General features: G+C 44.6%; 1 protein-coding gene across 4 annotated transcripts in view; it reads left to right on the forward strand.

Annotated features, from left to right (window-relative positions):
- SFMBT2 (Scm like with four mbt domains 2) overlaps positions 1-24,153 on the forward strand; it is a 1,092,424-nt gene that overhangs the window by 111,294 nt on the left and 956,977 nt on the right. The gene's annotated exons all lie outside the window — the stretch shown is intronic.

A 24,153-nucleotide genomic window follows, 5' to 3' on the forward strand; every position in this document is an offset into this window, starting at 1 on the left:
TGACCTTCTTCGGTCGGGTGCTTCAGTGCCCTGAGCACCTTCTTCCGGGTCTGAGTCTTCTGATATCGGAGGAAGGGTTACCTCTGGAGTTGACCTCAGGCTAGAGCTCCTTCTTTGCGGCCAATTAGCTTCTCCACGTGCCCTTCTACTCCTTCTCCTTCTTGTCTGTTCTCGCTCTCTGTCAGACCTGTCAGTGTCTGACTCGTACTCCCAGCTACTTTCTCCTTCTGTAGCGTCGTCTGTTTCGCTGTTGTACTGACCGTCCTCAGCTTGGTCAGACTCGTTCCCTGCTTCCGCTGGCACCTCTACAGCTTGGCTAGCCCCCTCTATGGCTTCTCGGTCCTCTGCTGGACGTCTATCCGAGAGAGGAGCTGTTTCTTCCCGAGGTGCTGGAACCCTTCGCGTATGTGACGCGTGGATCCAATTGGGCAGGCCTCCCACCTTCACAGCTGTGTTCGTGATCAGGATGATCTGGAAGGGCCCACGCCAACGAACATCCAGACAGCTTCTTCTCACATGTTTTTTCACCAGGACCCAGTCCCCAGGATACAGGTCATGGCACGGGCCCTGGCACGATGGAACCTCGGCAGCCTGCACCTGAAGGGACACAGAACGAATGGCGTCAGACAGCCCCTTACAATAGTCCAGGATCATATCATCTGTGATATTTAACAGTGCAGCAGTTGGGACAGATGGCAGCCTCATTGCTCTCCCCATTAACACCTCATGTGGTGACAACCCTGTTCTTCTGTCTGGGGTACTACGAAGGCTCATGAGGACCAATGGCAGGGCGTCAGGCCAACTCAGGGTCGTTGAGGAGCAAACTTTTGCTATTCTGGCCTTGATCGTGCCATTGATCTGCTCCACAATCCCTGAGGCTTCTGGTCGGTAACTGCAATGCAACTTCTGATCTATATTTAGTGCTGCACAAATCATCTTCACAAGCTCGCTGTTAAAATGCGTTCCCCTATCTGATTCCAAAAAGGCCGGCACCCCGAAGCGCGGAATGAGTTCCCTAAGCAGTAACTTGGCCACTGTGAGGGTGTCGCACCTACGTGTAGGGTATGCCTCAACCCATCTGGAGAACACACAAACAACCACCAGGACATAGCGGAGGCGGTTGCACCTTGGCATTTCAATGAAATCTATCTGCATTCGGTTGAATGGACCTCCAGACCTTCCTATGTGACTCAGTGTAACTGGTGTTCTTTTTCCTACGTTCAACTGCTGACAGGTCACACAACGCTGGCACACTGCTTCTGCTGCTATTCTAAACTTAGGATTGTACCAAGTCTGTCTAAACACTCTCAGCATAGCATCTCTCCCTAAGTGTACGGGACCATGTATGAGTCTGGCCATTGGACTCACCATCTCATTGGGCAACACTGCTCTGCCGTCTGCTGAGACCCAAAAATGGGACTCACCCATTACACATCCTGCCTTTTCCCATGTTTCCTTTTCAATATCAGGAGCATTTTCTTGCATGTTTGACAGTTCATCCCAAGTATCAACAGTTTCCAATATCATGGCTAATTCAGTTCTTACATTTATTCCGCCCACTTCCACCTCTGTGAAAGAGTACCCTTGCTCCGCGCAATACCGCGCAACTTCATCTGCATATCTATTGCCTTTCGAAACAAAGTCCTCATTTCTGGTATGTGCGGTGCACTTTACAACTGCGATACCTGCTGGGCATTGCAACGCCTCTAACAACAGGCGCACAAACTCTCCATTGCGAATGGGAGAGCCTGAAGAGGTCATGAACCCTCTTTGAGACCATAACTGCCCGTAATCATGAACTACCCCATAACCATATTGGCTGTCGGTGTATATGGTGACTCGAATTTGATTGCTTGCTAAGCAAGCACGTGTCAGGGCAATAATCTCGGCTACCTGAGCGGAGTGTACTCCTTCCAGGCACCCAGCTTCCACAACTCCAGCAATTGTACAAACAGCATAAGCTGCTCTCAACTGCCCAACTTCGTCTCTTACACATGAGCCATCGACAAAGAAAATTTCGTCTGGGTCGGTCAGTGGCTCATCTACGATGTCGGGTCTGGGTTTGGTGCATAGTTCAGTCACATCGAGGCAGTCATGGTCTGTACATTCATCATCATCCTCGATATCATTTGGAAGTGGCATCAAGGTGGCAGGGTTCAAAACAGAGCATCTCTTGAGGGTCACATTCTCTGCAGCAAGAATAACTTGCTCATAGCGCGTGAGCCTGCTGTTGGTCAGATGCTGTGTTTTGGTCCTGGTCATCAACAGTTCAACAGAATGGGGCACGCACACCTCTAACGGGTGCCCCATGACGATATTTTCACATCTTTCAATGCTGACACCCGTTGCAGCAACGGATTTGAGACATCCGGGCAACGCTGCGGCTACTGGGTCTAAAGTAGCCGAGAAATAAGCAACTGGTCTACGGGCATTCCCATGGATTTGGACTAATACAGACAACGCGCAACCTTCTCTCTCACAACAGTAAAGAAAAAATGGTTTATTGTAATCAGGCATTCCCAATGCCGGAGCACGACACAGGTCCTCTCGCAGCTGTAAGAATGCCATCAAACAGTCTTTGTCCCATGGTACCGGATCGCTCACCTCCTTGTGCGTCAGTTTTTGCAAGGGTTTTGCTTTCAGTGAAAAGTTCGCGATCCACTGTCGGCAATAACCCACCATCCCTAGGAACATCCTGACCTCTCTCTGTGTCTTAGGCGCATTCATTTTCATGATCGCCTCTATCCTGTCTGGTGACACCTTTCGTTTGCCTTTCTCTATTCTGTGTCCTAAGTACTGCACTTCTGTCAGGCAGTACTGCAATTTTCCCGGGGACACCTTGTGCCCATTGGCAGCTAGGTGATTTAACAAAGCAATGGAGTCCTCCCTGCAAGCTTCTTCTGTTTCTGACGCCACGAGGAGGTCGTCTATGTACTGGACCAGAACTGACTTCTGGGGCAGCACTAGACTTTCAAGATTTTTCTTCAAAAGCTGGTTAAAGATCGATGGACTCTCTGTATACCCCTGAGGGATACGACACCATGTTAGGACGCGATTTTCCAGCTTAAATGCGAAAAGAAAATGGCTTTCTTCGTCCAGAGGGATCGAAAAGAAAGCCTGACAAAGATCGATCACTGTGAACCACTCAGCTTGGAATGGAATCTGAAACAGTATCACTGATGGATTCGGTACCACTGGACAACACGAAACGACTATGTTATTAATCTTTCGAAGGTCCTGCACTATCCGAAATTTCCCATTTGGTTTCTGCAGACCCATAATCGGGGAGTTGCATGGACTACCCACGATTTCTTTCAGTATTCCCTGTTTAATCATGGACTCGATCACGGGTTTTATGCCTGCAATCGTTTCTGGAGTCAATTTATATTGGGGTGTTCTTGGGAACTCAGCATGCGGTTTCACTACAATTTTCACTGGGTCCACCCCTTTGACCAAACCTATCTCTTCCCCAGTGAAATCCCATACTTCTGGTGCCACTGTCTCTCTCAAGTCCCAGGGGAGCTCATCTACTGTCAAAGTAGGGTACAGCTCCACGCATATTCTTGAGTTTGCAACTTTGAAGTCTGCGTCATCATCATTGGTCAATACCTCCACTCCCTGAGGTGTACAGTATATTGTACAATTCAATTTACACAACAGGTCTCTCCCTAGCAGACACACAGGGCTTGAATCGCAAACCACAAATTGGTGCTCATCGCTGTACTTCCCTATTTTCACCTGTACCGGTTCTGTCAATTGGCTGGTTATTCTCCTATTTGCGACCCCTACCACTTGTATGGTCTCTCCAGACATGGGCAGGTCTGGAACTGCAGCTGATCTGATCGTGGACCTAGTGGCTCCTGTGTCCACCAGAAATGTCGTAGGGCACCCTGCTACTTCTGCTTCGACATAGGGTCCCCTCTGGTCCACCTCTAAGGCTGCCCCGAGGGTGCAGTCTTCTCTTTCCACTCTCTGTCCGGTTAATGGGTCTACATAATAGCACTCTTCACCTTCCACAAACAGGGGCATTTGTCTATAGGTCTTACCCACAGTCCCTACTCGAGGAGGTTGCGGGAACTGGGCTCGGGGAGGAGCCCCCCCCCTTTTGAGCACCTTTCCTTGGTATGGCGTCACCCCTCTTGTAGGTGCGCTCTGGACCTCTTCCTCCTCTATCTCTTGTTCTCCTATCTCTACATTGTAGGGACACTCGCGTTTCCAATGCCCCACCTCGTTACACTGGTGGCACCTAGTCGTTTTCTTCAAGGCAGCTATGTCTATTCTGGGTCTAAAGGTAGAACTCTCCTCATTGCCCTTGTTCTGACTGTACTGCTTCTTTCCTCCTGTACCTGTTCCTTGCTGCTGTTGCTGCGGTCCCCCCTTTCCTGCTGCCTGCATCTGTACCACCATCAACTTTTCTTTTAGTTTCTTAGCCTTGGAGTCTATCTCATCACAGCAGTACCTGGCATATCTCAGTATTTCGTCTAGGGGTTTACTTTGCCAACAAATCGAGTGTTGCTGAATCATTAAACTAATATCCGGTCTCAGTCCCAGGACGAACTTGGACACAAATTGCCCTATGTCCTTTGGATCCATTACATCCAAGCCGCTATACTGTTTAAACGCCTTCAGCAATCTCTCGTAATATTCGTGGACTGTCTCTTTGGGTTCCTGTCTGGTTCGGTCTATTCTGACCCAATCTATGTCTTGCATTGGCACTTTCTCTTTCAGCCAAGTCATCACTCTCTCGAATTTTGCCATCACAATCTCGGACGGCCCATTAGTCTTAGCATCTCTCTCTGGCTCCGTTGTGGGCCACTCAGCGCTAACCTTGCATGCTGTCCACAGATCTCCTGGTACTACAATGTCAAACAGCGTGTTCAGATCTATCCATAGGACCTTTGAGATTTTTACAAACCTCTCGACTTGCTTGTACCACTCCACTGGGTTTTCCCGCAATTTGGGGAAGGAGGTGGTAAAAGCAGCTAAATCTCCCCTACTCCAAGGGACATGCACATAGTTCCCATTTGCGACTTCCCGCAAAGGGTATGCTTCTATTCCCTGCAGTCCTGGTGTCATACCAAGCGTGCTTCTCCTGCCGGTCCCTTTCTTGGACCACCTCTCTTCCCACTTATCTAGAGCCCTCCATGTCCTTATTCCAGCGATCAGTTCCCTTATGTGCGTTTTCAGCCCAATCGTTCTCCTCTCATCTAGGTCTCGATCTGTGTAATGTAGCCTGTGGTTACCCTGTAATGCTTTGGTTCTTGACAGATCCACCATATATTTGCCTGCTAGTTCGACTAACTTCTCATGGACTGCTCTCGCCTTTCGAGTGATGTCCTTTGCCATATACAGTATTTCATCCTGCTCATACATTTCCATTCTTTCTAAAGGCAGGGTACCATCTACCATGTCATCCAGGTCTGACCTTAAGCTGGCGACATCAAGTCTCTTGGCTTTTATCTCAGCTCGCAATATGTCTTTCGAAGGGGGCTCACTGGTCTCCCTACCATCCCAACTTCGAGCTCTGCGTTTGGGCTCGGGAGAGTTAATGGGTGCCCTCCCTTGCTCCCATCTCTCCAGGTCCCATGCTCGGCCATCCGATCTTGGAAGGTGATGGAACACGGGCCTGTTACCCCTACTCTTGCTCTGCCCACTCTCTTCTTCTTCTCTCCTCTCACCGCACACCTCTCTGTTATTTTCCCTCTGGTCGCTACTCTCCCTTTGCCTCGTATCGCTCAGTATCCGATACGATCCTTCCTGGTTCCCCATATTCCCTGGGCTGCGCTCATTTCCGTCATCACAGGGTCTATGGTGCGACCTCTCACAACTCCCATTCAGTTCTCTGGTGCCAGGCACACAGTGTGGACACTTAAAGCTGTTTCTGTACTCTTGCGCTCTCCTCTCCCCTTCACTGAGTATTGGGCGCGACACCCCTCCACTCCCGGGGCCCCCGTTTTCCAGGTCTGTTCTATCTCCACTCCGGGCCCAATGGGTGACTCCTCTACTATCTCTCTCTCTACAGTCCCACTCCGGGCTGCTCTCCCCAGTCCCGCAGTGAGTCCGAGCTCTGCTGTCCTGACTTTCCCTTTCAGCTTCTGCAGCTATGATGCTCTTGTGAGCCTCCACTGCCTCATCCCACTGCTTCATGTACTCATTTAGCTCTTGAAAGGATTTTCGTCCAGATCCCCTCAGATCCACTGGCCATCTAGGGCCCCCAGGATCCCCTCCTGGGTCCCCTACTGGGTGCACCGGAGTGCTCCATTCTCTTGGTATCGGCATCTGACTTGGGGAATTAATCGTATCGTTCCTCCTTGCCGTCCCTGCTCTTTCTCTGTCCTTCCGTACCCGTTCTTCCCCTCTTGCTCTTTCTTGGTCATATATCGATATTATAGGACCTATGGTAACAGGTACCTGTAGTGCATCTGGTAATGTGTAGGATGTGGCGCTCTCCGTTTCCGGCGCTCTTTGCACCACAAACCTACCGACTACCTGTTGCACCTGACTAGGCTGGGACAGCTCTTTCTTTGCCTCAGGATCCCACTCTGAACTGGGAAGCGGTCCATGCTCTCCTGCATTGCCCCCCTTTTCTCTTTCCCTATGCTCGACCTCTCCCCCTGCCCTATTATACGGGGGTGGCCTGTCTGTCAATAATCTGTTTATCAGGCTGTCCTCTGTTTCGCTCTCATCATCTTCTTCTAGGGGGCTTTTATTTACGGGCACCTCTAACACTGGGTACAGTTTATTTACTTCCATGTTATGCACTCTCCATCTTTTAGCATCCGCATCCCACCTGGCATCCTGCACTGCCCTTACCGATCGTTTCACCCTTTCTTGTCGTCTGTTCATATTCTTTTCATGCGCTGCCCTAATCCATGCTTCAAGGGCTTCAAACTGGGTCGGTCTAGGCAAGGGTCTCATTGAGGTCATGACTGATTTTAATCGATGTAACACCTCTAATCTGAACGTCCCGTACTTCGGGAACGTCAGTTCCTCATTTCCTTCCGTAATCTTACTCCACTCTGATATCCAGAGGATCGTATGCAACCCAACATTCACTGCCATGTAACGAGCCGGCGTACCCTCCGGCGGGGCTTCTTCCCCTTCATACGATCCCCGCTTCTCTTTTTTAAACACCGCTCTCAACCATTTAAAACACTTCATAATTATGCGCACAATATCCAGCCTCGCTACTCTGTTTACTTCCTGATGACAATCCACCAATCCTGTCGCGGCTTTGCTAACTTGGCCTATCGCAGCGCGGTCTTTCTCCGGTCGGCCAATCACGTCGCGACCCTGTCTGACGTCTTTGCTAGCTGGCCTATCACAGCGCGGTCTTTCTCCGGTCGGCCAATCACGTCGCGACACTTTCTGACGTCACTTTTCTCCGCTTCGCAGCAGCACCCCTCCTTTCTCAACTCGTCTCCCGGTTATGCATGCGTCCCATTCATACACCGAAAAATGACTACTTCCGACCAAGCGGTCACTTCTCTCGACTGTACGTCCACAGTCTATATGTAATTGTCAACATAACTGACGAAATGTCTATCGTCTCTCTGATAGGTTGCTTACACACACAGTAACTTCCGACCAGCGTCCGTTACTCACGCACTCACTCTTACGTTCCCCCTATCTCGGTCTTTCGGGTGATCAATGGTACCTCATGACCCCCTTCACACTAGTTGACAATTACTCTGGGTGTCCGATACACCCGAACCACTTAAGCTCTCCTTGAACTTAAGATTTCCACCGGTTGCGCGCGCTCACAACCTGTTCCACAGTCACTCTACAGACATTCAACTCCGCCTGACATTACAACATAGATACAATACAAAACACCGCAATCTAACACGCATAACCCTTTATACTCACTCTCGACCGATACTGCTGCTTTTTCTGTCTCACGTCATCCGGATCTTCTTCGGCGGGCTGTTCTTCCGATCATCGATTTCTAGGGGCCTTGGGGTAAGCTAACCTGGCCTAGGTTACCGTCCTCAAGAAGGCAACCATCCTCTATAGCTACCAACTGGAAGGGCGAGATTTTGATCGATACCTTAGCACTATTGATCTAAACCTCGATCTGGTCGACTGAACCTTTGTTGCCTGTCTTTAAGGAAGAAAGTACATCCATTTCCAAGTTAGTTCACCCAATAAAGGACTCTGCTCCCAAAGATCACAAACAACTTCTAGCTTTCAAAAGTTTATTGTAAGGATATGATAAGCTGCAAATACAGGCATCTCAGAATGAGATTCACGAGATACACAGGTCCAATTACATACATGTGCTCTCGGAAAGCCCTCAGACGAGCAACGGAAATCACTAACACAAGTTCTAAGAATAATAAAGCTATCAGCATTGACGCATATCTCTCCTTCATTTAAGTTGGAGGAAAACGCACAGGTTAGGCTGTCCCTACCCTGCTCTAGATGGTATCCCTACTTAACCAAATCCCAACCTAACAAAGGTGTCAGCAGTGAATGACCCCCAAGGGAAGTCACTCACTCTAAGTCTCTTGGTGAAAACCTATAGTTCTCCAGTCATGACCCCTCTCTGCCTACCCATCCGCTCTCTAAAGGGTCCTCAGGTAACTGCTCTAACTCCCCCCAGGGGTGCTGTCCCTAATACAAAACAGTCAACAACATTTGAGACGCCCCTTGCGAGACGCCCCTCACGTGGTGTAGCTTCTGGCTTTTTCCATGATGCTTTGTATTGGGCCTCATACGTTAGAGTTGACCTTGCTTCTCAGACTCTTCTCCGGCCCGCTGATACCCCTTAAACATTCCGGAACCCTCCTCCATGTCTGGGCTGTCTACTGAACAGACCTCTATTCATATTATTTATAATTGGATTCCCCCTTTTCTCTTGCAGACAGCCATCTGCAGCCAAGATCCCAACTCTCATAGACTTCCAAAAAGGCTTGCAACATTTCTTGGCCCAGACATGTACGTGTAAACCAACGTTAAAACATTTCAGGCCTACAATATTTCTCATAATGATTATAGCATTCAACTTCTTCATTAATTAAAGCATGTTAATACTCTTATTCTATTATTCAGTAAACATATTTATAAATCCTGGCCCATTAATGCAATGACCAAAACATTAATACAATCTATGTCGTGAAAAGAAACACCTTCCCTTTCCCTCCAGCTCTGGCCCTGAGGCCTACCACATTCTGCGTTTAACCACCTACCATCTTACATTTTAACAGCTACACGACATGGATTCAGGAATAATCACATCTAATAAAATCATATAGTGTCACACATTTCTGTATTAATTCCACTTCTACTTAAATCTCTATATTAGCTATACATTTAGAATATAATTGCAGATACTATTAGCACTCATGGCATTTCTCCTCATGATTTGTGCTTACTACAGGTAAGTGTGATGCACTCATACATTTAGGTCAGTTTGCGCTCTCTCAAAGGTCTGCCCTGTGGTGTTTTGTGAGATAGTGATGACGGGACCCTTTTAGTTCTTGATGGACTCCGTAGAAGTATGACCTAAGTGTTTGGGTGTGGTGAATTGAGTTCATGTTTAGAATTTTGAGATCCCAGTCACACACAAGAGAAAATACGCGGAATACTAAGCTCCATGTGTAGTGTATTCATTTACGAGTACCTAGGCTGGGGAAAATACTACAATTGGCGACAAATTAGGGGATACGGAACCCAAAGATCGACAGTGCTCTCCCAGAGAGTTTGCCGTGGTCCAGCAAACTGCTCGTGCATGTTGCATGTGCCTCAGTTGAAGTGAAGATCAATGTATGGCATATGTGGAGTCAAAGCGCTACTCAAGCTGCTGTGAAGCAGTTGATGATAACAAAAGCCTCACTGAAAGGTTTTCTATTTCCCCTGGTTTAGCCTTCTCCCCATTCTTTGTACAGGAGTCTTCTGTTTAGTTCACTGAGATGTTTACTCATCATTGGCAAGAAATCTGCTACTAAGGCAGTGAAAGTGGTATTGCGTCACTATGCATCACTGAGCTATAAATCATATGGAATGTTTCTGCTTACGCTGGAAACAACCAGGTGAAGAGAAGCGCTAGAAGGGGCAACAGATAAGGGCGGGAAAACGCCAGCAGCAGAAATAGCCACATACAGAAAAGCGCTAAAGACAGTGAAAAACAAGTTGAGAAATGATTGTAATATTTACCCAAAAGCTCAGTAAAGAGTCAAAATACCACAGCTGTGGGCCCTGTGACACAAGTAGAATACGTGTAGTTGTGAATATGGAGCTGTTGATCCCTGAAGCGGGCACCACTGAAAGTGCTGGGTACATTTTGCATTACTCAAAAGTCCTTTAAGAGTTGACAAGCTCAGATGGACTGCTTGGATAGAAAAGTTTGATGATGTCATCAATGCAGTGGAAGAAACTGGTAACAGAAAGAGTGTCAAATATCTCAAAACCTACTGGTAAAGGAGTATATGAAGTAATGAAGAAAGTACTGCAAGCTGACAAAGTCACACACCAGCAAATCAAACAAGTGTTAAATCTCAAGCCTAATCCAATGCCGAATGTTGATTATAAAAGATATATTTTCAGTCAGGAGTGACAGAGAGCTGGTGAAGCAATCAACATATTTGTTGAGAGACTTGGTACGCTCATCAAACACTGTAAGTTCAATGAATTCAATGATGAAGGAGCTAAATGTCTCAGAGTTATCAATGGATGTTTGTCAGATTCAGTCAGACGACGAATGCTGAGAGAAACCCTTAGTCTGGAGTGAGTTCTCATGGCTGCCAGAGCTGAGGAACATGCTGATCAACAAGCTGCTGACGTGGAGTACAGAGGAGCCTAGAATGAGTCAGTAATGAACATGAAAATTAAGCAGAAACACAAAACTGATGGACACAAAGGGATGTCACTAAAGTAAAAGAAACTGTGCTTTAGATGTGGATTTTCATTTCCACACAAAGGCAAGTGTCCTGCCATTGGACTGGTATGCAAAGGGTATGGGAAGGAGAACCATGTTGTAATGGTTTGCAAGGAGAAGGAAAAGCTAAGTGCTTCATGACAAGAAAACAAAATGGACACCGCAAGTTCTAGAAGCAAAATTCTATGCATGCCCACAAGGCCTAGCGGCAACCTTGCTGCAGCAAATCGACACTAAACAGTCATTCATTGTCTAATATTGTCAAGTGACAGAGGGACGACAGATGTACGATGTGGATGTTTACCTCAGAAAAAAGTGTGCTTGTCAGACTGGCCGCATGCAGAGAAAAATTTGTGTCAAAAGAAAGCTCAGCTAGTAAAATCACAAAAGTCATTCACATTGTCTGAAAATTATACTAAAGATAAACAGTTGTTTCATACCTTTTATTATTGACTGTGGTGCATCGATAAACATTATGCCTGATGAGAAATACAAGGAACTGTCTCCATTGGCCCATCTCAAACCATCAAATACTAAAGTGTATACCTGGGCTACAATGATGCCATTAAGGAATCAAAGTGTATTTGTAACAACCATGAAACACAAAAGGAAAATACTACCAGCACCTATTCATCCACCTCAATGTACTACGTTAAGTACCTGTTTACTTGTTTTCAATACTGCTGCTGATATGGGACTGATATCTGAGAACTACAACATGAATGTTCATCACAAAATAGTAAGTCAGTTTACGACGTTGTTTCATAGATTGGGAAAACTTAAGACTATGAAAGTGCAACTACATATCAATCAGGACATTCATTCTGTTGCTCAAAGACATAGATGAATTGAATTTCATCTACAAGAAGCTGATGAGAAAGAGCTCAATGAGTTTTGGCGGTAATGGTAGTGCCACTATGGTAGTGCCCAAAAAGGACAGTGAAGGAGCTGTATGCATCTGTGTTGATATACGTCAAGCCAACAAGGCCAATGAAAGAGAACGACATCCCAGTCCGCATGTTGCTGACATGATCATAAAGTTAGATGATGCTAACGTCTTCACTCACCTTGAACTGAACAAAGGGTATCATCAGTTTGAACTTGAAGAAAATTGCAGGTATATTACCACCTTTTCTACCCATATTGGTTTGTTCAGATATAAACGATTACATTTTGGTGCGTCATCAGTTGACAAACTTTTCCAAGATATCATTTGACTTAATCATGCAACCTGTCATAAACTCTTTTTAATACAGTAATGACATCTTAGTTTTCAGAGGTACACAAAAGGAACATGACAGTCCATAAACAAGTGTGTTTTTTACTTCCTTATGCAGGTTTAACTTTGAATGCTGAAAAATGAGTTCCACAAAGCAAAACTCAAATCCTTTGGCCATATCTTTCTGATGGGGGTGTAACACCAGATCTAGCTAATGCACAAGCTTTGTTAGCCACCAATCCCCCACCAGGTGTTAACATGTTACGTTCATTCCTTGGCATAGCCAGTTCCTGTTTCCGATACCTACGTGACCACAGTAAGAGCTGCCTTAAGAGACTTAACAAAAAGAAATGCTTAATTTTACTGGTCACACGAAGTTTTAAGAAAACCAAGCATACAATTGAAAATGCCACTGAAATGGCCTGCTTTGATGCAAAACTTTATACAATGGTTATTTCTGATGCCAGCCCGGTCAGTTTGGGCATGATCCTTGCCCAGCACAATCAACACCCAAATGCTTGAAGGCAAATTGTGCCGTATGCAAGCAGAAGTTTGTCACAAACTGAAAGTGCTTATTCACAACCAGGGAAAGAATGCTTAGCAGTTTTGTGGACATGTGAATATGTCTACATATTTCTATATGGGAAAACCTTTCACTCTTGTAATGGATCATCAAGCATTGCTTACCATCTTTGTCAATCCAAAAGCTAAGGTTCCTCCTAGAATTGAATGTTGGACTTTGAACTACAGTAATATTACGAGACTATTGTGCACCGACCAGGGAAAGATCAAAACCCTGCTGACTACTTTTCACAGGTGCCAATACTGTGCCCTGGTAACCCTTCCAAAAAAACGTCTGAAGCCTATATTAACTTCCTTATAAAGTCCAATACACCTGCCGCTATTGCATTAGAACAAATGATTGCGGCAACAAGCAAAGATAGTGACATGTTGATGCTAAATGACATTATTGCACATCCATGTTACAAACAGCACATTCGACCTCTCACACATGATAACGAATATCAAAGTTTCAAAATCTGAAAGATGAACTGTCCATTACTCAAGAAGGTATTGGCTTACAAGGTTCAAGAATTGTCATACCTGAGAGTCTGCTATAACAATAACAATAATAGAGAGAGTTGAACGAGAATTGAAGGCTTGTCATTTGTACAAATACTTATTTCCCAAAACCACTCAACATGCCTTGAATATGTCTGATTTGCCAAAACATGCATCATGTTGCTTTCTTCGGTCCTCTTGACAATTGACATCATGAGGAATTCTCCCATTTTCTATTGGTATGAGATTTCTTATTGACTACTCAAGTAAGAGTCATCGAGAGGTTAGATGACATTTTTGCAACATTAGATGTTCCTTCAGTTCTAAAGTCTGGCAATGGCCCATCATTTAACAGTTGAAAATTCAGAGACTTTCTTAATCATCTCTATGTGAAGACTCATAAATGCACACCTTTTTGGCCACAAGCAAATGGTATTGTTGAACGCTTGGTTAGCACACCTAAAAAGACCCATCAGCGTGCTACATTGCTGAAGCTTGAGCTGAAGTCCGCTCTCCATGCTGCGCTTCGAGCTTAGTGGTCGACTCTTCATTCAACGACAGGTAAGAGTACTGCTACCTTGATGTTCCGGAGAGCCATGTTGACTAAGTTACCACAACGGACCAACAGAAGATCTACAACAGATGGTGAACTTCATTAAACAGACGCATATGCAAAAGATAAATGTATATACTGACAAATGTTGATGTGCCACCAAAACTATTAATTTCAATGAAGGTGATTGAGTATTAGTGCGACAACAGAAAAAATGAAAATCTGATGCTCCCTTTGATGCTGAACCTTTTAAAGTTGTGACTAGTAAAAGACATATTATGAAATGAAAATAAAATTAAATAATATTTTAATTTGTAAGGAGAACTAATACCCGAGGGTGTCTAGACGTGTCTAGACGTGAAAGTTCTGATTTCAGAAGAAAACTGAAATTTACAGAAAATTTAACACCCAGGTGAAGGACCTTATTTTTTTTTTTAAAAACAACCAGGTTTTTAAAAGTTTGCAAAAAGAGAGAAGTTTAGTTTCTTTCTTGAGTACTAGAGGCAGTAAGTTCCACAACCTGGCTGTGCCTGCCATGAAAGGGAGTAACAACACATGTAACAGGGGGGTGTCTTCATGGGAGGTTACAAGAAGAGACAAGGCCGTACTAAGGAGGGACTACTAAGCCTTTTGACCAATGAAAAGGCGCGATTTACAAAGGACAGGGACAGGAGCCAATTAAAAAGATGGGTGGATAGTGGGAGAAGCTTCCCTAATCTCCTCCAATACATTTATCAGTGCCAGCTCAGTACTATGTTGGCATCTAAACCCATAATGTGTGCCGTCCAGGAGATTGTTATCCTTTTTGAACTGAGATAATTCAATATTCATTGCCTTCTCTATGATCTTAGCTGGAAAAGACAGCAGAGAAATCGACCTATAGATGTTGGTCCCATCCTGGAAAGTCCATTACACAAGATTCTTTGCACTTCAAGCATATGCCTCATCATTCACCAGTACCTGATGTCAGAGATGAGACTGGTTCGATTGAGACTGTAGAGAGCCCTGTGACTTTATCTGTCCCTACATCACCAGTGCCAGTCATGGACGCTTCTCTTCTCTTTTCCCAGCCTGAGAGGAATATATACATATATTCACAAATCCCAAGCCTCTTTCCTTATAATTCACTTTTATTACGTTTTTGGCTTTAAGAATGGGAGACGGCACATACCTAGGTGCCCATTAGGATGGCGGACACACCCCAGAGTAGGAGGGACCGTCCGCAGGGGCAGCGCCGGTCCCTCCGTGCAGATTAGGATGTGACCGCCACCCTGGCGGTCACATCCTCAATATTTAACATTGCGGCGGGTGCTGCTTGAAGCAGCACCCGCCGCAAGGTTAAATATGCATGGTTCACATTTGCATGCACAAAGCGGCAGGCACCGCGCGGTGCCTGGCGCTCCGTGCACGCAAATGCAGGGGGATACCATAGGTACCCCCCATGTGCACCCCCACCCCACGTCACCCTGGGGGCTCGCAACGGTCCCCCAAAGAAATCTCCGTATGCCTTTCCACGGCGAAGAAGCCGCCGCGGAAAGGCATCAGTTTTCCCCCATCATAATATGCTCGGCGGTGTCTGACAGACACCGCCAGACATAAGAGTTATAGAAGAAGAGTTCTCCCAGTTAGTTTTTAGGTCCAGAGGAGGGAGGAAAAGCAAAGACTTAGGGAATACCTCTGATCAAACCTATATTTCTTTTTCAGTGGAGTATCATCACAGTGATTTTGAGAAAGGATGCAAAATAGAGGAAAAAAGCATGAAATGTATTCAAAACATTCTTTTTATTATTTTTCTTATTTTATCATTCGGTTTGTATATCTTTTAAACAAAAGTGTTAAGTGATTTGATTTCATACATAACATTGAAGTACCACGTTCTATAAATCAAAACTGTACATAGCACGATACAATTCGAACAAAAAGAACCCCAAGCACATCATATTGTCCTATTATCATTCATTCCATCATTCATACTATTCCATTCACTACTCAATCTAAAAGAACACATTAGGTATAATTAACACAAGACATACTAAACTAACACAGAGTTGTTCTAGAGAGACCACTATGGATTTTCATGAGAGAGAAGTTTTAGGATCTAATCATATTTTCATTTAAACATTATTTACAAAAATTGCTTCTTTCTCTGTACATATGATGAATTAATTGTACATAAGAGGGTCTTTGATGCGTACGGCCTACGTACGTTTCGGTGACTGCTGATATTTAAATCACCTTCCTCAGGGCCAAACAACAGATAAACATAAGACAACTACATATATCTACAGATAAAATCAGGGGGTTCTTGAAATCAATGTTTGTAAACGGCAATGTGCAGAGTCCCCTGCTGCCTTGTTTTAAAGATGGATTCAAATAGTCCATATATTTACCGGAGGACCCTGAGTAGACGCCCGGCGCATGGTCGGAACTGATGGCTTGTTGATCTACTCCCACTGGCGAATCTTGCAACAAGGACAGGAAGAAGAACCTCATCTTACCACTCCATTAATGATCTGCTAAAATAGAATATCAGGACACACTGCCAGAAGTTCTAATAGGAATACCCTAAGAGGAGTAGATCTGGGGATATGTACTTAGAAACCCTAACAAAGACTGGATTCTCTATCTATACAGACGCAGTAAATATATGGACTATTTGAATCCATCTTTAAAACAAGGCAGCAGGGGACTCTGCACATTGCCGTTTACAAACATTGATTTCAAGAACCCCCTGATTTTATCTGTAGATATATGTAGTTGTCTTATGTTTATCTGTTGTTTGGCCCTGAGGAAGGTGATTTAAATATCAGCAGTCGTCGAAACGTACGTAGGCCGTACGCATCAAAGACCCTCTTATGTACAATTAATTCATCATATGTACAGAGAAAGAAGCAATTTTTTGTAAATAATGTTTAAATGAAAATATGATTAGATCCTAAAACTTCTCTCTCATGAAAATCCATAGTGGTCTCTCTAGAACAACTCTGTGTTAGTTTAGTATGTCTTGTGTTAATTATACCTAATGTGTTCTTTTAGATTGAGTAGTGAATGGAATAGTATGAATGATGGAATGAATGATAATAGGACAATATGATGTGCTTGGGGTTCTTTTTGTTCGAATTGTATCGTGCTATGTACAGTTTTGATTTATAGAACGTGGTACTTCAATGTTATGTATGAAATCAAATCACTTAACACTTTTGTTTAAAAGATATACAAACCGAATGATAAAATAAGAAAAATAATAAAAAGAATGTTTTGAATAAATGTCATGCTTTTTTCCTCTATTTTGCATCCTTTCTCAAAATTACTGTGATGATACTCCACTGAAAAAGAAATATAGGTTTGATCAGAGGTATTCCCTAAGACACCGCCAGACATGTCAGAGCATTTCCGCCGCGGTCGTAAGGCGACCGCGGCGGAAAAACGGCGGACGGTCTTCTTGACCCCCCAGCCATCCTAATCTAGTGGGGGGGTCTTTGAATCTCCGCAGCGTTTTTTCCGCATCCTCCGGCCCGGCGGACTCTTCCGCCGGCCCGGAGGATGCGGAAAAACCGCAATCCTAATGAGGGCCTAAGTCTGGTTCCATGTCTTTTTTTTATTGTTTTGTCATTTCAATCCATTGTTTTGTCATTTCAATCCAAAGTGCTTTGTGCTGAGTACAATAGGCCAACGGGTTTCAGCAAAAGCCTTCTACTGGGCCATCGAGTTCTATTGTAAAGAGTGTCCATTTAAAGGGAAACTACCCTTCTTTTGCCACCATCCACCCAATAAAACCAAGGCATTAACCTTATCTTAATTCATTTTCTGGTAAAGTACCTTTCTGTCATAGACTTTATAAAGTGCAAAAATGAAAGCGATTGTTAATTATAATTTTTCAAATTACTTCGTATAAATTGAATATTTTTATAATCATTTCCTTTTTGCATTTGTACATCTTTTCGGGGTAAAGTACCTAAGCCTTTATGGGTGTCTAGATGAGAGTACCTATATTATTTTACCTCAGTTTCAGAGCTCCCAAAAGGAAATCAGTATTTTTGCATATTGAACAACTCTCAAAACATATTCTAACAATGGAATTCAAAGTATACATTCCTGTTATCTCTATTAAAATTTAGTTCATATATAAATTCTATGAACTGTCATATTTTTAAACAACAATCTTTCTATTTATACAATTTAAATCCCTATTTCATTGTAGTAAATTGTACATTGCTGTGCAAAATCACCAGAAATGTGCAAAGAGATGCTGTCCAAAAGTGCAAAAAGTGCAAGAAAGTGGAAAAGAATGATGAACAAAACTGTAAAAATGTTTATTTTTTATTTAGCAAGGGGGAGATGTAGTGTCTTGTTAGTTAGCGATCATGGCACCCTTTTGTTTCCTGATGGACTTAATTGAACGCTGATGTAAGTGTTTGGGTGTGGTGAATAGAGTTTATGTTTAGAAGGTTGAGTTCCCAGTTACAATCACAGGAATAAAGACGTGTAATGCTAAGTTCTATATGTGGTGTATTCATTTATCAGAACCCAGTCTAGGGAGGGCGCTACACCCCCGACTCTAATTGAGGCAGAAGGAACTTCGGTTTGGCAGGGACGGTACTTTGTAACATTGCAGCGGGGTACACTTTCCACCAAACTCTAAATTGGGCTACATTTTTTAAAGCTCCTTCTTGGGGCTGAAGAAGAAAAAAGGGGCTCTATTCAGTTAAAGAATTGTATACGTTAGTGTTTGTGCCTCAATTCTTGACCTTAGGGAAGATGGGACTGATGTTAAAGGGATGAGAGAATCAGTGAATGAAAAATGGGAAATATTTATTTTTTATGCCATACTGTACTACCCGTTGAAATTGTGTGTTACAAACCAATCACAATACCAATCTTTTCAATGCATGTTAACTTCACCATGCTGGAGAAAATTAAACACGGTGGGGATGCATTTGGGATTGTTAAAATTCTTTACAACTTGGCTTATGGCATTGTTTTAGTCTTTTCTTGCATCAATGTAGGTCACAAATCAAATTTCGTCATTGAACATTTTCATACTGACACTGTATACGCACTCTATGATTAGTGGGTAAAAACCCTCTACAAAAGTTAATTCGGGAGATGTCAGTTGGTGGTGTGTAAAGATAATGGGGATGACTGATTTCTGTATCTCCAGAATCAAAGAAGCATATTTCAGGGATCACAGCAACCAAGGCTTAGTCTGTAGGGCCCCTTGTGTAAGACCTCGACTGGAGGCATGGACGAATTGTTCCCTGAGTGCTACTTGCAGATCTGTTCTCTGGCTGATTTCCTCTCTTAACCCATTGCCCCCAACTCCCCTTCTTCAAAGAAATGTTCAGGCTAAAAGCAGCATCTCCTTATACTATCTTATGAACACTAAAATGCTCCTTCTCCTTGCCCAGACGTGGGTCCTGGGCTCACTGTGCCACTGGAATCAAGCTATCCTGGCTGAAGAGGGGTGAAACCCCGAAACCGGTCCTAGAATGCTTGTTACCGGTCCAAGGAGGACCTGGCTTGGCAGTTCGGGCTGGACTGTTCCCATGAGGCACAGGGTTAAGACTGATTTGCAATGGCCAGGTCTAAACTGGAGAGGCATGGTGAGCAAAAGAATGATGAATTTAACCCAGATCTCTTGACTGCCGGGTGAATGTTTTGATTTGTTCTGCATTCCGTCCATCAATTGTGTGTCTTTTGCCTTCTCCTGCCTGACCATCAGATTACATCACTTTAGAAATGCATTGAAAGTACTGTTGACTAATGGCCCCTGTAGATAGGTTTGTGGGTAGCCTCAATATCTTTTAGAAGAAGATACCATGAGTAACGTAGAGTAATACGTGCTCTGGGACAACTAGAGAATATTTCTGGAGATTTTATTGTTGCAGGAGAAGCAAGTTTCTATGCCATATTGTTATTACAGATATCTGCTTCATTCATCGTTTTGTAAAATATCATCTATTTGTAAAAAATGAGGAGCTCCAAACCCAAAAAGGCATCCCTTTTGTCATTTAATTCAGCAGTGAAGAGTCGTGGCTTAAAGTAAGCTTTTAGATTTTACCATGATTTTGAACAGAGAGTAGGCAAATAAAATAGTTCTACGCTAGCAATGTCTTGATAGTTCCCATTTATCAGCTGACCCTTCATTCTCAGATTTTCCTGCTTTTTTTCCAACTCTTTTTATTAGCTAAGTAACCAGCACCTGGTGGTGCATCAATCCATGAATATTTCCATACATCTGCATTGCTATAGTCTTTGTATATCATACGAAATCATAACATTAATGCCAATCTTAACCCAAGGTAATATAATACAATATATATTGCTCCATTGTTTCCTTACCCCTTTCACTTAACCAATAATTCAAAGTCCTCTTTATTGTGTCCATTTCCCCCATATTTTATCCCATTTATTTGGGCCTCCCCTGCCCTGGAACACCACCTTTTCGCCACTGCAACACCAATCTAGGGAGCTGATTAGGATGGCAGTAATTCAGTGACCGCCGGGCCGCAGTGAGGACCGCCGGCCCAGCGGTCGCGGGTTTACCGCCATCACCCTTAAAATTCCCACTGCCAAATTAGGATGGCGGTGGGAAGGGGAAAGGTACCTCGGCGGACGGAAAGACCGTCCGCTGTGGTCCCTCAAGGCGGACCTTTTCCCCCCGCTTTGCAGGACCAGATACAGGGGGTCTATGGAGGCGGTGCCGTGCAGGCACCGCTGTGGGTATTTGGATGCCTGTCTTTTGCGGGGGAGTTTCCGCCGCAAAAAGACAGGCGGAAAATGCCTTTGGGGGCCCGTTGCAGGCCCCCAGGGGGCTGGGGGGTGGGGTGCTGCACGTGGTGCCTGCCACATTGTACATGCAAATGTGAAACATGTATTTTTACATTGTGGCGGATGCTGCCACCCGCCACAATGTAAACATACAGGATGCGCCCGCCAGTGTGGAGGGCGCATCCCAATTTGTTTTGCGGGACCGCCGCACCTATGGCGGGCGGTCCCTTTTCCACCACGATAGCGGGCGGACTTTGTCCGCCTGCCATCGTATTACGTCTTCTTTCCATTTCGTAACACTCGGTGTTTGACTCGCGCCCCACTCCCTCACTATATTACATTTGGCTACTATGCCCGCTATCATGAGCCATATCTTGGAGTATTTTGGCCAATTCTCATTGCCTGACACACTGGTGATGTGCATTTTCCTGCTTTGATACCTTTCCACTGTGGTGTATTTTTCCCTGTAAGCTTGCAATATTTTCTTGAGAGTTCTAGTTGGCATTAAAAATGGATGTGCTATATTCTCAGGGGTTAACTATGACACAATAGCCCTCATTGCCTTGAAAATGGATGAATGCTGGCCATCTTGAACTTACATACAAATTGAAAGGGGCCTGAAAGCCTCGATTTTAACATGAAGGCTTACACGCAGAAAGTTTCATGAACTTTGCTTAGTAATTAAGCGAATTTGTGAGAAAAACGGTTTGCAACTTAACGCCCCCCTCATTAAGAAGCACTGGGTTATCAACTGCATAATACTTTAATAATGAGCACTATTTTTTTTTTTAGAATTCCCTGTTCAGGCTCACATTAAAATGTAATGAGTTATAATTTCATGATAACACTGTCTTGTCGTCTTTACAATCAGGGTTATTCTGATGAAGGATCCTATTTGCATCACGTAATTAATGAGGATTGATTGACTGGTCACTTTCATGATGGCAATGATTACGACTTCAGTGACTGTCTGTTTTCTACTAGTTAGATCTGAAACCTTCCCTCTGCAGCCTTCCATGAATACTGAACAGAACCCACAGGTCACACCCTTACGCACTATTTCCTAATTAAATTAGCTCCGTAGATATTCATTAACCTTTCACATTGGCCCCAAGGTAGAAACACTTTTAGCACTTCTGGCTGCTTTTTTGCAATTAGCAGGTGGTGAGAGGGTCTGAAGAGGAAACATTGCCTTTCTCTTTAGGAAATGTGCTTGGGAGAGCTCCGACATTTAATTTTAAATGAAATTTTATTTTTGGCGCGCCAAAGGCAAGCCCGTCTGCGCCCGTCCACGACAGCCCCGCGCCTAGCGCCATAACCCCTGGCTGTGTTCAGGGAATCTCATACAGTAAGTCACAGTTATTGGGCTTTGATAACTGCGAGTGTAAGCCATTTGATATCTGGCCTTCGGAAAGAGATATGAGTCTGGCTGTAGCAGGTGCACATATCAGCTCAATCCTGGACGCCTTGATAGAGCCAACAGACTTGTTAGTGCCCATAAGCAGGGGGAGGGAGCACGGTGAGGCGCTTGTAAAAGCCATGATATTGAGGCAACCCCATGCAATAGGTTATACCCTGAGACACATGGGAAATACGGGCATGCTTCTATTCAGCAACTGCGATGTGTACTGATAAATATAAGATCACTGGGGAAACATAAATATCAAGTCGAAGACCTGATTACAAAAACTAAGCCGGATATCCTCTTTTTAACGGAAACCTGGACAGACCAGTCTTCGGGCCCAGACTGGAATATTGCGCTTCCTCAGGGATATGTGGTGATGTCTCAGGACAGAGAAGTCAATAGAGGGGGGGGGTTAGCGATTATCGGCCGTGACTTCTTAAAATTGCATATTGAAGCTGTGATGGACTTGCCAGCAGAAGCACTGCATTTCTCCATAAAGGTGGGCAACAGGTGGAAGCTACAGGGACTTCTTATTTATCGTCCACCGGGGCCTAGAGCTGCTTTTTCACAAGCCTTAATGACGTTCTTGGAATTCTGTACGGATTCTGATGCTTTGCTTATCCTTGGGGATTTTAATTATTATCTCGAAATAGGTAGCAACACTGACACTGGCAGACTATTAGATAACATGGCAGCCTTTGGTCTTAAGCAATTGGTCGAGGAACCAACTCACCAGGCGGGTCACACTCTCGACGGCATTTTTTGTAATAATGATGATATAAACGTGATTAAAGTGATTGCCCTTCCATGGTCGGATCACAGTGCAGTATATTTTGAGTCTAAAATCTCCTGGCAAGGGAGCGCTGTGCAGAATGGTGCAGCGAAAATAAAAGTTAGATGTTGGAACAAGGTCCTGCAAGAGGATTTAGATTCGGCACTGGGACAGCCGCCTAGTTGGGCAGGTCTGTCCAATGACCGTGCAGTAGGAGCTTTTAATCAATGGCTTCAAGTAGCAGCCAATATTGTGGCCCCGGAGAAAATGGTGACGGCTAAGAGGCTTAAGCCCTCGGCACCATGGTATAACGCAGAGCTGAAAGGGCTGAAAGCCAGCTGTAGGAGAGCTGAACGTTCCTGGAGGCAAGACTATAGCAAGGCTAGTAAAATGATTTACAATCTGGCCCTTACACAGTATAAGGAGGCTATTGTGAGGGCAAAACATGTGTTCTATACTCAGAAAATCGAGAATGCTAGCAGCTCCACTAAAGAGTTGTTCAAAGTGATTACCTTGCTATCTAAACCCGAGCAAGAGGAGAGATTCCAGTCTGATCAGGAGATGTGCAATAACCTGGCTACACATTTCCAAAATAAAGTGCATCTTATCTATGATGATCTTCAGAAAAGTCGCATAGCCCTGGAGGGGGAACCACCTAAGGAGGTAGAAGCAGTTCAGACCAATTTAGTCAGTTTCCTGTTACTACAAATGAGGAGATCCTGAACGTACTAGGCTCGATAAAATCAGGCTCGCCTATGGACCCGTGCCCCCCAGCATTCATACACTTAGGGGCCAGTAAAATTGTTGGTCAATTAACCCCGCTAATCAATCAGGTGCTGGAGTCAGGGAAGTATCCCACTGTCTGGAAGAAAGCGATCATTAGACCTATTCTGAAGAAGTCCACGTTGGATCCTTCAGATTTGAAAAACTATCGCCCTATAGCAGGTCTTCCTCTGGCAGCAAAGGTGCTGGAGAAAGTGCTGAATAAGACTCTTACAGAGTACCTGGATGCCAATGAACTGCTAGACCCAACCCAACACGGTTTCAGATCCCACCATCCACGGGAACTGCCCTTACGGTGGCAACTGAAGAAATTCGGAAGACTGTCGACAGAGGGGGTAAGGCGATTCTCGTCTTGCTGGATCTGTCGGCAGCTTTCGATACCGTAAACCACTCAGTCTTGGTCCAACGGCTGCAGGAGATTGGCATTGGGGGTACAGCATTAGCTCTTTTGGCATCTTTTTTGGAAGGAAGAAGTTGCATTGGCAGGGGTTGGAATCAGAGGGTTTTGGCCTCCCTTGTGGGGTTCCGCAGGGCTCAGCGCTCTCGCCGAAGCTTTTTAACATCTACGTAACTCCCTTGGCGAGGCTTGTCAGGAAGCACGGTTTTGCGATGGTTTCCTATGCGGATGATTCTCAGTTAATTATCTCATTGGCCAAACAACCTGAGGATACTGCGGCCAGGTTCCATGGGTGCCTTTCGGAGATCTTGA

The sequence above is a fragment of the Lissotriton helveticus genome, chromosome 1_1 (genome assembly GCF_964261635.1).
Source record: "Lissotriton helveticus chromosome 1_1, aLisHel1.1, whole genome shotgun sequence".
In the NCBI taxonomy this organism is placed as follows: Eukaryota; Metazoa; Chordata; class Amphibia; order Caudata; family Salamandridae; genus Lissotriton; species Lissotriton helveticus.